The sequence below is a fragment of the Pseudorasbora parva genome, chromosome 14 (genome assembly GCF_024679245.1).
Source record: "Pseudorasbora parva isolate DD20220531a chromosome 14, ASM2467924v1, whole genome shotgun sequence".
NCBI lineage: Eukaryota > Metazoa > Chordata > Actinopteri > Cypriniformes > Gobionidae > Pseudorasbora > Pseudorasbora parva.
The window spans coordinates 4,855,892-4,867,956 of record NC_090185.1 but is presented as its reverse complement, the minus strand read 5'-3'; positions in this window follow the sequence as shown (position 1 = coordinate 4,867,956).

The window sequence follows — 12,065 nt, the reverse complement described above, 5'->3', positions numbered from 1 at the left end:
ACTTTTGATTAAATTAGCCTATTGTAATGAGACTGGTCATAATACATTCATTGGCTCATGCCGAGAAGATAGATACCAATTTTGCCATATTTTGCAAACATATCTGTGCTCCATCTTGTTATTTGTTAAAAATCTACTTTTTCAAACTCATCCTAGACCGTTTGTCCGATTTCCACCAAAATTGATCCGTATCGTCTTCAGACCATGCTGACAAATACTTATGGATTTCGGATTGATAGACAAAACAGTTTTCATATACCACTGCAACAGAGTTGAGCCATGATGCAAAAATTACTCTTGAGGCTGTATCTCTGCAATGCTTTGACATATTGACACCAAACTTTGCATGTGTCATTGTCATCTCAATCTGACTAAACCACATCAGTTTCGTAACAGTGACACCTATTGGTCGAAAGTGATAAACCATTAAACCATTATTATTGACTGTATTTAAAATTTGACTGCTATTTTGCCTAAAATCAACTTAATAGGTCCTTAATGGCTCATTGTTGCAGTTGGCTTGAGACTTCCAGCCATGCTGGCATGTCTTGTCTTCTTCTTTGCGCTTGGCCCCGATAATGGCTGCTTGCAGCTATATTTATATTTATTACTAGTACTACTACTAGGCTAGTAATAATAATAAATACAATTTTTTATTCATGATTCATTTAATCATATACGGCACTAATTTCATGTTTTCTTTATTCTTGCTCTCTGTAGTTTGTCTAGCAATCTAAAATATGATGTGAAAAGTAAAAAAAAAAAACTTTAATTTGTTGTTTAGCTTGATAAAACTGAACACGAACATAAAGATCTAGCAGCAGCCATAACAACAACAACAACAACAAAAACAAAAATAGCTAATGCTAATCCACAGTGAAACGTTAGCAATGTAGGCCTATATTTACTGTATAATTTTTCAAGGATTCTTTAACTACAATTTTACATTCACTGATATTTATGGGCTTTCCGTGACTTTGGAAGCCACAGCTCAGCATGTTAGCATAGCAAATGTGCTAACTGCCGGTTTCTGACAAGAAATACACATTTGATTTGCTTCTGGTTTCCACTACTTTAATTTGACTGACTTTAGCTGCTTTGTTAATGGCCACAGCGGTGAAACAAAAGGTAAGCGTTGACGTGAAGCCGGGTTTGCTAGTTTTGAAACCGAAACATAACATGAATGGAGGACCAATCGTCACGCCCGTAAACTTTTACGACGCTCACATCTGTCCTGACAGCCGAGCTCTCGTGTTTTTAAAGGTGTTTGAACCATGTGAAATTTCACCCTGGAAGCTTTAGGACACGCCTAATACTCGTCAGATCTTTTCCAGAACATGAATGTTTAATTCCTGACGGAGTTTCCTCCATAGATTGCTGTTACCTGAGGGATGCGCGAGTGTGTTTTCCCGCATGGGAATCTTTTGATGCCGAGGACCGCGAGTCACAAAGCGCCGTTCTCATTATATTCCTTCTTTTCTCAAATGTAGCCTATAGCTTTCTGTTTGAAATGTATATATGCGTTCACAGGAGCGCTTACTGGGAAATAAGTTTCTCTGAATGTGTGAAAGACACGAATTATTCTGTTTGAGAGGAAAGCTTTTCTCACGGGGTGAAAAACTGCACAAAAACAGACAGAGTCAGCTTTAAGAACATAACACCCAGTGTAAAAATAAATAAATAAGATGACTACAATAATACATCAATGTACATTATAAAGCCTTGTTCGCTTTATTAAAGTAAAACATTATTACTTTAAAACAATCAGGGTGATGATAGATAGATAGATAGATAGATAGATAGATAGATAGATAGATAGAAATAATATTCATTCAATATTTTAATATTTAAATAGACTATTGAGTTTTCAAAATTAACACATGTTAAAAAATTAAAGTTATGAAATTAATATTTAAATGCATTATTATTATTATTGTAATGTAATGGTATTTGATTAGAAAAAGCTAATTTAGATTCAATCAATTTGTTATTAATAAAGCAAGATGAATTTAGGAGTGACTTTTTTTTTTCATGCATTTTAACCTGAAAGCCAATGATTGTTTGTAGGAACATTTACACAGTTATTGCATGTTGACATTTATTGTAATTAGACACGTCTTCAGAGATACTTGTCAGACTGAGTTCAGGTTGACCTCGAGACCCGAACGCTCATGGCCAGACTTGCAGAAGTTTCCGAGGCCATGTTGGACGCGGTTCTGACGAGCCGTTGACTCACTGGACTCGTTGCATCTGTCTTCTCCTCTCGAGACAGATTTGACGTGGGTGAGACAAAGACTTTGGCCCGTCACCAGCTTGACTTGCAACAGCAGCTCCGTCCTCGCAATGATCTGTGAACGCCAGTCTGAGTTACACGTGCTTAGCTAATTTCCGGAAATAGATAGTCACAGCAATTTGAACACCACGTCATTATGGCCTTGAATGTTTCTCATTTGGGTTTCCATCATCCTGAATAGCAGAAAAACATTGTTCGACTTTATTGAGCGATATACTGTACCCAACACTTTAAGTTTCTGTGTGAATCTAGTTAACTTAAAACCAAAGTGCACACACATAAAGCCGCCTTTCAGCTCTAAATTTAGTTTGCTGCTTATTGCTCTTAAACAGTCAAACACACACGGAAAATGCTGGTGAATGTAAACAGTTGAGGAAGAAAACGCATGTGTGTAACAGTGTAATGGATCCGTGCATCAGGTCTTAAAGTGACAGCAGCCTAATAAACCTGCTGCCAAATTATTATTATTATTAATTATGAGATGATATTAAAAATATCTATATGGCAGTTTTCCCCCATGGTATTGATGTTAAAATTGTGGCCAGTAAAAATTCTGATACTTTGGAAAACCTCTAGCCACAGAGGTTGCTGAGCAAAAAGGTTCATGTCAAGCCCTGAACATAACACGTCTTGACCAAAGTCGAAAAGCTCTTTTTCCCCCCAGGTGTGCGAGCACTATAGTGTCTATCCAACCTGATTTCATGGGAAAGCATAACTGAAAGCAAAACTTCACGATCCATTTGAAGGCATCTCTGCCCAACACCGGGACGTACGAAAATTTCACAAATTATAAAAAAATATTAAAAAAAAGGAATACAAATTCCTGTGCCCTTCATACGAATAAGCCACCAATTCATCAAAATGTAAAATAGCTACAAACTGACACAAGACGATCCATTTTGATGCATCCATATCCATAACTGGGACATAAGGAGATTATATAAGTAATGCGAATTTGCCATAAATTCGACAAACGTAAAATAGTTACGAATTGACATGAGGCGATCGGTTTCAGTGCCATCACCAGGACATAAGGAGATTGTAGGAATTCATCTGAAATAGATATTCATTAAAATTAGCCATACATTTGTCGAACATAAAATGGTTACGAATTGACATGAGGCGATCTGTTTCAGTGCATCCCTACCCATCACCAAGGAGATTGTAGGAATTTATACGAAAGATATTCATACAAATTATCCATAAATTTGCCAAACATAAAATAGTTACGAATTGACATGAGGCGATCCATTTTGATCCATCCCTACCCATCACTGGGACATAAGGAGATTGCACGAATTTATACAAATTAGCTATTCATTCGAATTAGCCATAAAATTGCCAAAACGTAAAATAATTACTTCCGTGCATCCCTACCCGTCACCCGGTCATAAGGAGATTGTACGAAAACATATATGTGAGATCGTACGAATTAGTCAACAATTCGGCAAAATTTCAAATAATTACGAATTGACACAAGGTGATCTATTTCAGTGCATCCCTACCCATCACTGGGACATAAGGAAATTGTATGAATTTATACGAATTAGCCACCAATTTGGCGAAACATGAAATAGTTACAAATTGACACACGGCAATCCATTTAGATCCATCCCTACCCATCACTGGGACATAAGGAGATTGTACGAATTTATACAAATTAGCTATTCATTCGAATTAGCCATAAAGTTGCCAAAACGTAACATAGTTGCTTCTGTGCATCCCCACCTGTCACCAGGACATACGGAGATGGTACAAAAATGAACGTGTGGGACTGTACGCATTTATATGAATTAGATATTAATACGAATTAGCCATAAATTCGGCAAACATAAAATATGAATGAATTGACTTGAGGCGATCCATTTCAGTGCATCCCTACCCATCACTGGGACATATGGAGATTATACGAATTTATACAGATTAGCTATTTATACGAATTAGCCATAAAATAGTTACTTTGGTGCATCCCTACCTATCACCGGGACATAAGGAGATAGTACAGATTTATACGAATTTTAATAATTACGAATTGACACAAGGCTATCCATTTCAGTGTATCCCTACCGTCATCAAGACGTAAGGAGATTGTACGAATTTATACAAATTAGCCTGAAATTTGTCTAAAAGTTATGAATTGACCCAAGGCGATATATTTCGGTGCATCCCTACCCATCACCAGGACGTAAGGAGATCGTACAGATTTATACGAATTAGCTATTCATACAAATTAGTCACTAATTCACCAAAACGTGAAATAGTTACGAAATAACACGAGGCGATCAATTCCAGTGCATCCCTACCGTCACCGGGACGTAAGGAGATTACACGAAAAAGCATGTGTGAGATTGGACAAATTTGTATGAATTAGCCAACAATTCGCTAAAACGTAACAAATGGAGGTGAGACGATCCAACCACATTGGGCGAGTGAAGAAAGCTTCCCTTTTCATTTGTTATAATGTCGTCATCTAAAATGCTAAAATGGCAAAAGCTACCAGAGTTAGCTAGATGTTGATTAGGTTTTCTGTTTATGTGCTAAACCGTTTTTTTTATTTTTTTGCCACTTAACGTGAACTCTGGGTCTTGAAGCGAAATGTTTGAATGTTTTATGTGTAGTTGAAGAATCATCTGTCAGCCTGGCTTGCTCTTTGGAGAGTTGCATTCTGGGCTTCAAACGCTTCGAGATGTGGCACAAACGCAGAGCAGCTCTTCGTCTTCTCTTGCTAACCCGAGTTTTCCTGTCGCCCGGAGCCATAACACAACCAAACAACAGCGTGCGGCGCTGCATGAGACTGCTTTCTGTGTGGTTTTCCCCCATCTTGAGCGTGAAAACTCTGCTCTGGATGGTTAAGTGGATCTTGACAGGATCGGGGCAGCAGCGTCACACCGGGGTTGATAAATGATGCTGGAAGATGCTACGCTCCAATCGGACTCGCCACCCGCTAAGTGTCTCTGTTAAAAGCCAGGGTCGGCCTTTGTCCTGTCCTGAGATCGGCTGAGGATGACATGTTGTCAAAAAGGAGGAAGAGACCTTTAGAGACGAGCGATCTTAAACAGACCGTTGAGGAAACTCCAAACATGCTCAGCATTGCTGCGCGGGACACTATATATTAGCATAGGCTCTTCTACGGTCGCTTTTCACTTTCTGGTCAAACAAATCTTAAAAAGTATCTCGCTGAGCTAGTTATTAAAAGTTAGCACTAATTAATGGCCCGGATTGTTTTTTTGTAAGTTATTACTATTTTTAATAGTATTTATTTATTTATTTATTTATTTATTTATTTATTTAAAATGATTAATTGTTATAAACAACTATATTAAGAATAACAATTATTATTATATTTCATATTTATTTTATTTGTAATTATTATAATTATTCATGTTTTGAAATGGTTTTGTTGTCTATAAAATTTTATAATATATTTATTTAAATTCAATTACTGATGACAATTCATTAATCAATAATAAGGAATATTATTTATTATTTTTATTAATAATTTATATGAATTATTTAATTTAAATTGTACAATACAATTATATATATATAATCTATTTGATATAATTATATATATATGAATATATTTTCATAATTTTTTATTAAAATTATTCCATTTAATTAAAACAAGAAAATAATTACTATAGGCATTACATTATGACCTATATATTCCTAATATAGTGTTGGTCCCCTTTTTGATCCCCTGTCGAGGCATTGACTCCACTAGATCCCTGAAGGTTTGCTGTGGTATCTGGCACCAAAATATTAGCAGCAGATCCTTTAAGTCAACATGGATAGCAGGACCCAAGGTTTCCCAGCAGAACATTGGCCAAAGCATCACACTGCCTCCACCGGCTCGCCTTCTTCCCATAGTGCATCCTGGGGCCATGTGTTCCTCAGGTAAGACACACACACACACCCGGCCATCCACGTGATGTAAAAGAAAACGTGATTCCTCATACCAGGCCACCTTCTTCCATTGCTCCGTGGTCCAGTTCTGATGCTCACGTGCCACTGTGCTTTCGGCGGGGTCAGGGGTCAGAGGTCACCCTATGCCGCCCCATACGCAACAAACTGAGATGCTCTGTGTATTCTGACAGCTTTCTATCAGAACCAGCATTAACTTCTGGAGCAGTTTGAGCTCCAGTAGCTCGTCTGTTTGATCGGGCCAGCCTTCGCGCCCCACGTGCATCAATGAGCCTTGACCGCCCGTGGCCGGTTCTCCACTGTTCCTTCCTTGGAGCACTTTTGTAATATAACAAAATATGATTGTATAATAATAATTATAATATGTTATGAATAATAGTAGTATTTATATAACATCATTATGTTGTCTTGTCTTGTCGATAGGCATCTTTATCGTCAGTAAAAGTAAAGCCCGTGAATGAAATGTACAAAAAGCTCCAGAAATGACTCCAAACGCATTTGTTGACAACTGGTAATTAACAGATGAGTTAATGCTGTGTGTGATTAAAACCACTGCGGGCGTCAGACGTGAGAGTTCAGCCTGCACACGTCTTCTTATCATGCTGTCGCTGGGCCTGGAAGAAGAAAATTAGCATTTTTTACTTTCTATCTTTTTTTATGGCAGAATTAGTAATTAGTGAAATCCAGTCCTGAGCTCTGAAGAGAAGCAGGAATGGCAGGGAAAAAAATTGCATCTGTTTTGTACATCTCAACCTGGAGTCAAGATCGATGCTGTTGTAACTCTTCAAACAGTCTGATGGAGGCCGAAAAGGCCCTTAAATGAACATGACCTTTTCTTTCTCTCTCTCTCTCTCTCTCTCTCTCTCTCTCTCTCTCTCTCTCTCTCTCTCTCTCTCTCTCTCTCTCTCTCTCTCTCTCTCTCTCTACCGAACGAATCATGTCGTGTGTATGTAGGGGACGGACCTCAATTAATAAAACAACACGGCCAACAGTCTGAAGTTACGGAAGTCAAAAGTAGGACAACCAGGAGTTTGTTTTCTGACGCTGACACGTCTGATGGAGAAAAACACATATCTGCTGCCTGTGTCTCTGTAATCTTCTCAGAGATTCCCATTATGTGAAGAAAGACCCAGGGCTTATCTCCAGCTGGAGAATCCAAACAATCTCTCAGTCCACGTCTTCGGCGATGATGAATCTGCTCGACACCACGACCCCGACCGGCGTGCAACGCCGGCCAACAACCAGGAGAAATGAATCAGAACAAAACACCATATGAGGCGACAGCTGTCCAAAACCAAGCTTCTCCGCTTCGTCATGGCCGCTTTTAGAGCCAAATTACCAATGGAAACTTCTATCTTTGACAATTAAAGGGATAATTCGCCCAAAAATGTACGTTTGACCATGCTTTAATCTGAATAACTGAATAGTTTTTGGAAACCGTGCTGTCCCTTAGATGGAAACTGGAGCTTCTGTAAAGCATCATAAAAGTAAAATAAAAGTGTCCAGGATATTATTAGTGATGCTCTGATATGAACATTTTTGGCCGATACCGATAACCGATAATTCTTTACATTTGAAAGCCGATAACCAATGTATTGGCCAAAAAATCCAAATCTTATATAATTTATAAGAGCCTGACTACAAAAACAAAATTGTCTCAGTTGAAATAAATAATACATTATTTATCTGCTTTGATATATCGACCACATTTTCTTATCAGGCCGATAACATTAAAAATATGGTTGCCGATATATCGTAGATCCCTAGAGGAGTTTTCTTTTTAATTTACCATTGGACAATAACTGGAGCTCCTCAAAAGCATCATAAAAGTATAATAATAGTGTGCACATAGGATATTATTAGAAATGCACCGATATAAACATTTTGGTCAATACCAATAACCGATAATTTGTTATATTTGAAAGCCGATAACTGATATATTAGCCGATAAATCTAAATACATTTTTTTTACATAATTTCTCAGAGTCTGATTACAAAAACAAAAGTCTCTCCATTAAAGCCATGTCCCAAACACACAATTATTATGTTCTCATAATAATTTAATGTAGCCGATATAGACTTGCACGGCACATATTGCTCTGAACTGTATTTTCATTTTTTAATTAAATCATATTTCAATCAAATCAAACCCATCATGGTGAACAGTGTGCATCTGAAGTGTCTCAGCTGAAGGATATAATACATTATTTATCGGCTTTAATATATTGGCCAAAATTTCATATCGGGCCAAAACCGATATGGTCACCGATATATCGCGCATCCCTAGATATTATATTATTATATTCATAAGTTAAATGTCAGATATGTGTGAGAAACCGACCAATATTTTAGTTGTTATTTACTGAAAATATTCAAGAGAGAATTCAGGAACGAATCAAATCTTTTTGATGAATCAATGATTCATTCACAAAATAAACTGATTCAGTTTGACTACCTTTGTAATTCACCATCATGCCCGTTTTTAGAGCCAAATTACCAATAAAACTTTACATTTGTGACAATTAGAGGGATAATTCATCCAAAAATTAACTTGTGGTCATGGTTTACATACGTTCAGTCCTGAATAACTTTCTTCTGTGGAACTAAGGCGTTTTTAAAAGCATTTTCGTTTGTAATTACCATTGGACAAGAACTTCAGAAAAGCATCACAAAAGTATTTTAAAAGTGTCTGCACATTATATTCACAAGTCAAAATTTACGTCATTATCTGACAATATTCAGGAGAGAAGTCACGAATGAATCACTCTTTTGAATCAGATCTTTTCGATGAATCTGGCGTGATTCATCCTCAAAAGTTTGCTTTCTGACGTTTATTTTAGTGCTTTTTACACACTATTTTAGGTTTAAAAAAAATCAAAAAGCATACTTATTTTTGAAGTATTTTTTTGGATGTATTTTATTTGTTTGTTTGTCTAATTTTCATCTTTTATCTAGAGCACAAAATGCACCAGAACTGCCAAAAGCACCCCTATCAAAAACATTTGCTGATGCCCCGTTTTGGGGGCCAAGTCTGGTTTTGGAAAGTAGTAAATTAAATTAGTTGTTTCAGATAAAGATGCCAAAGACATTTCACAATAACCGGACTAATGCGGCCCAGAAACATAAAAGCTCAAGAATGTCATGTTCTTATTAACCGGAGCTGTATATTGTGGTGACATGAATAGCCTTTTGTGCTGATGTTAGTGGATCCACACACAGATTCCCACACAAGCGAGTGTTGGGTATTGACGCGCTCCCCAGAGCAGACCTTGTTAGTTTTCTGCTTCTAGCTCTGCTGTAATGGTCATGTCGTCTCCGGACCAAAACTGCACCCTAACTAGGTCACACTTATGAGCGCCGTGTAGAGATTCAATTACAGATTCCTATTGTTTTCCACAGACAGACATAAAGAGAGATGCTCGGATACAAAACACAGGATCAGGTACAAATATGTCTTCAAAACAGACAATATTGTGTCTAAAAGAACTCAATATTAATGTAGTTATTAAACTGTAAAATCAGTATTGCATTTTCACTCAAGCTGTTCTGGACAGAAAAACATAAATTGTGTGATATTGCGCTCGTTACTGGTGTGATATAGCTGAACTATATCACGATGTGTGTGTGTGTGTGTGTGTGTGTGAATATGTACACTAACATAAAGGATTATTAGGAACACATGATCATTTTCTCATTAATGCAATTATCTAATCAACCAATTATAGGAAGTTGCTTCAGTGCATTTAGGGGTGTGGTCCTGGTCAAGACAATCTCCTGAACTCCAAACTGAATGTCAGAATGGGAAAGAAAGGTGATTTAAGCCATTTGGAGCGTGGCATGGTTGTTGGTGCCAGACAGGCTGGTCTGAGTATTTCACAATCTGCTCAGTTACTGGGATTTACACACACAACCATTTCTAGGGTTTACAAAGAATGGTGTGAAAAGGGAAAACATCCAGTATGCGGCAGTCCTGTGGGCGAAAATGCCGTGTTGATGCTCGAGGTCAGAGGAGAATGGGCCGACTGATTCAAGCTGATAGAAGAGCAACTTTGACTGAAATAACCACTCGTTATAACCGAGGTATGGAGCAAAGCATTTGTGAAGCCACAACACGCACAACCTTGAGGCGGATGGGCTACAACAGCAGAAGACCCCACCGGGTACCACTCATCTCCACTACAAATAGGAAAGAGAGGCTACGATTTGCACGAGCTCACCAAAATTGTACAGTTGAAGACTGGAAAAATGTTGCCTGGTCTGATGAGTCTCGATTTCTGTTGAGACATTCAGATGGTAGAGTCAGAATTTGGCGTAACCAGAATGAGAACATGGATCCATCATGCCTTGTTACCACTGTGCAGGCTGGTGGTGGTGGTGTAATGGTGTGGGGGATGTTTTCTTGGCACACTTTAGGCCCCTTAGTGCCAATTGGGCATCGTTTAAATGCCACGGCCTACCTGAGCATTGTTTCTGACCATGTCCATCCCTTTATGACCACCATGTCCCCATCCTCTGATGGCTACCTTCAGCAGGATAATGCACCATGTCACAAAGCTTGAATCATTTCAAATTGGTTTCTTGAACATGACAATGAGTTGACTGTCCTAAAATGGCCGCCACAGTCCCCAGATCTCAACCCAATAGAGCATCTTTGGGATGTGGTGGAACGGGAGCTTCGTGCCCTGGATGTGCATCCCACAAATCTCCATCAACTGCAAGATGCTCTCCTATCAATATGGGCCAACATTTCTAAAGAACGCTTTCAGCACCTTGTTGAATCAATGCCACGGAGAATTAAGGCAGTTCTGAAGGCGAAAGGGGCTCAAACACAGTATTAGTATGGTGTTCCAGTTTCAATGAGTGTATATTATTGTTAAATGATGTGTATGCAGCAAAGGCTTCTGGGTATTGTCAGACAGATACTGACTCTTTAATTGTCATCTTTAGAGATTCCCTAAGTGCTGCTCTTTTGAGCACAAAAACAATTAGAGTCGAAAAAGCTGGTTTTAGGGAGTGTGTGGTGTGCTTTGGGCAGCTGGAAGGGCATTGGTGTGAATGGATGATGAATCGTCTCATTAATTCTTCAGAGAAGAAAGCGAGAGAGAGAGACACACAGAGGGTCGTGTAGAGCTGGACTCCGGCACTGACTGCAGTTTTTCGGGCTGTAATTACATGACAGGACCGTTTTATTTATTTAATTTAATATTTTCTGTACAATTTAAGCTTTTCGACAAAAGTTTTTCTGCTCATCACAGTGACAAAAATCTCACACTTATGATAAGCAAACCATTTTATTATGTTTCCCTTATGGCACATCCAAAAATGCCTTTTGAACTCGTCAAAAGGCTTGTGCTGACGTGCATGACAGATATTGGCAAAGTGTTTTCTTAATGTTGCAGAAATGTTGTTATAACATTAGCAGTAACATTGCATTGATTTATTAGTCTCATAATCACATCCAGTCCAAGATTTTTTTGATTTAAGTTTTATAGATTTTTTGTGTGTGAAAACCTTCCCCCAGTTTTTTTATTACGTATCGAAAACATTTTGTACAGTCATACATTTTTAAACTGTTACATTTAAAACTTAAAAAGTAAAAAAACCTTTACTTTAAAAGCACCAATTTAAAGTATTCATAAATGTAAACTTTAAACTTTTACTTTAATTTTACTTTAAAACTAAACTTCTAAGTCTCTAAGATTTTTAAGTTTTCATAAACTTTTACTTTAAAAGTAAACTTCTAAGGGCCATATTTACTATATAGGGTGAATACTTGAAATTTTTACTTAAAAAACGAATCATTTACTTTGTTTAAAAAAATTAAAAGTAACTTTTAAGTCTCTAAGTT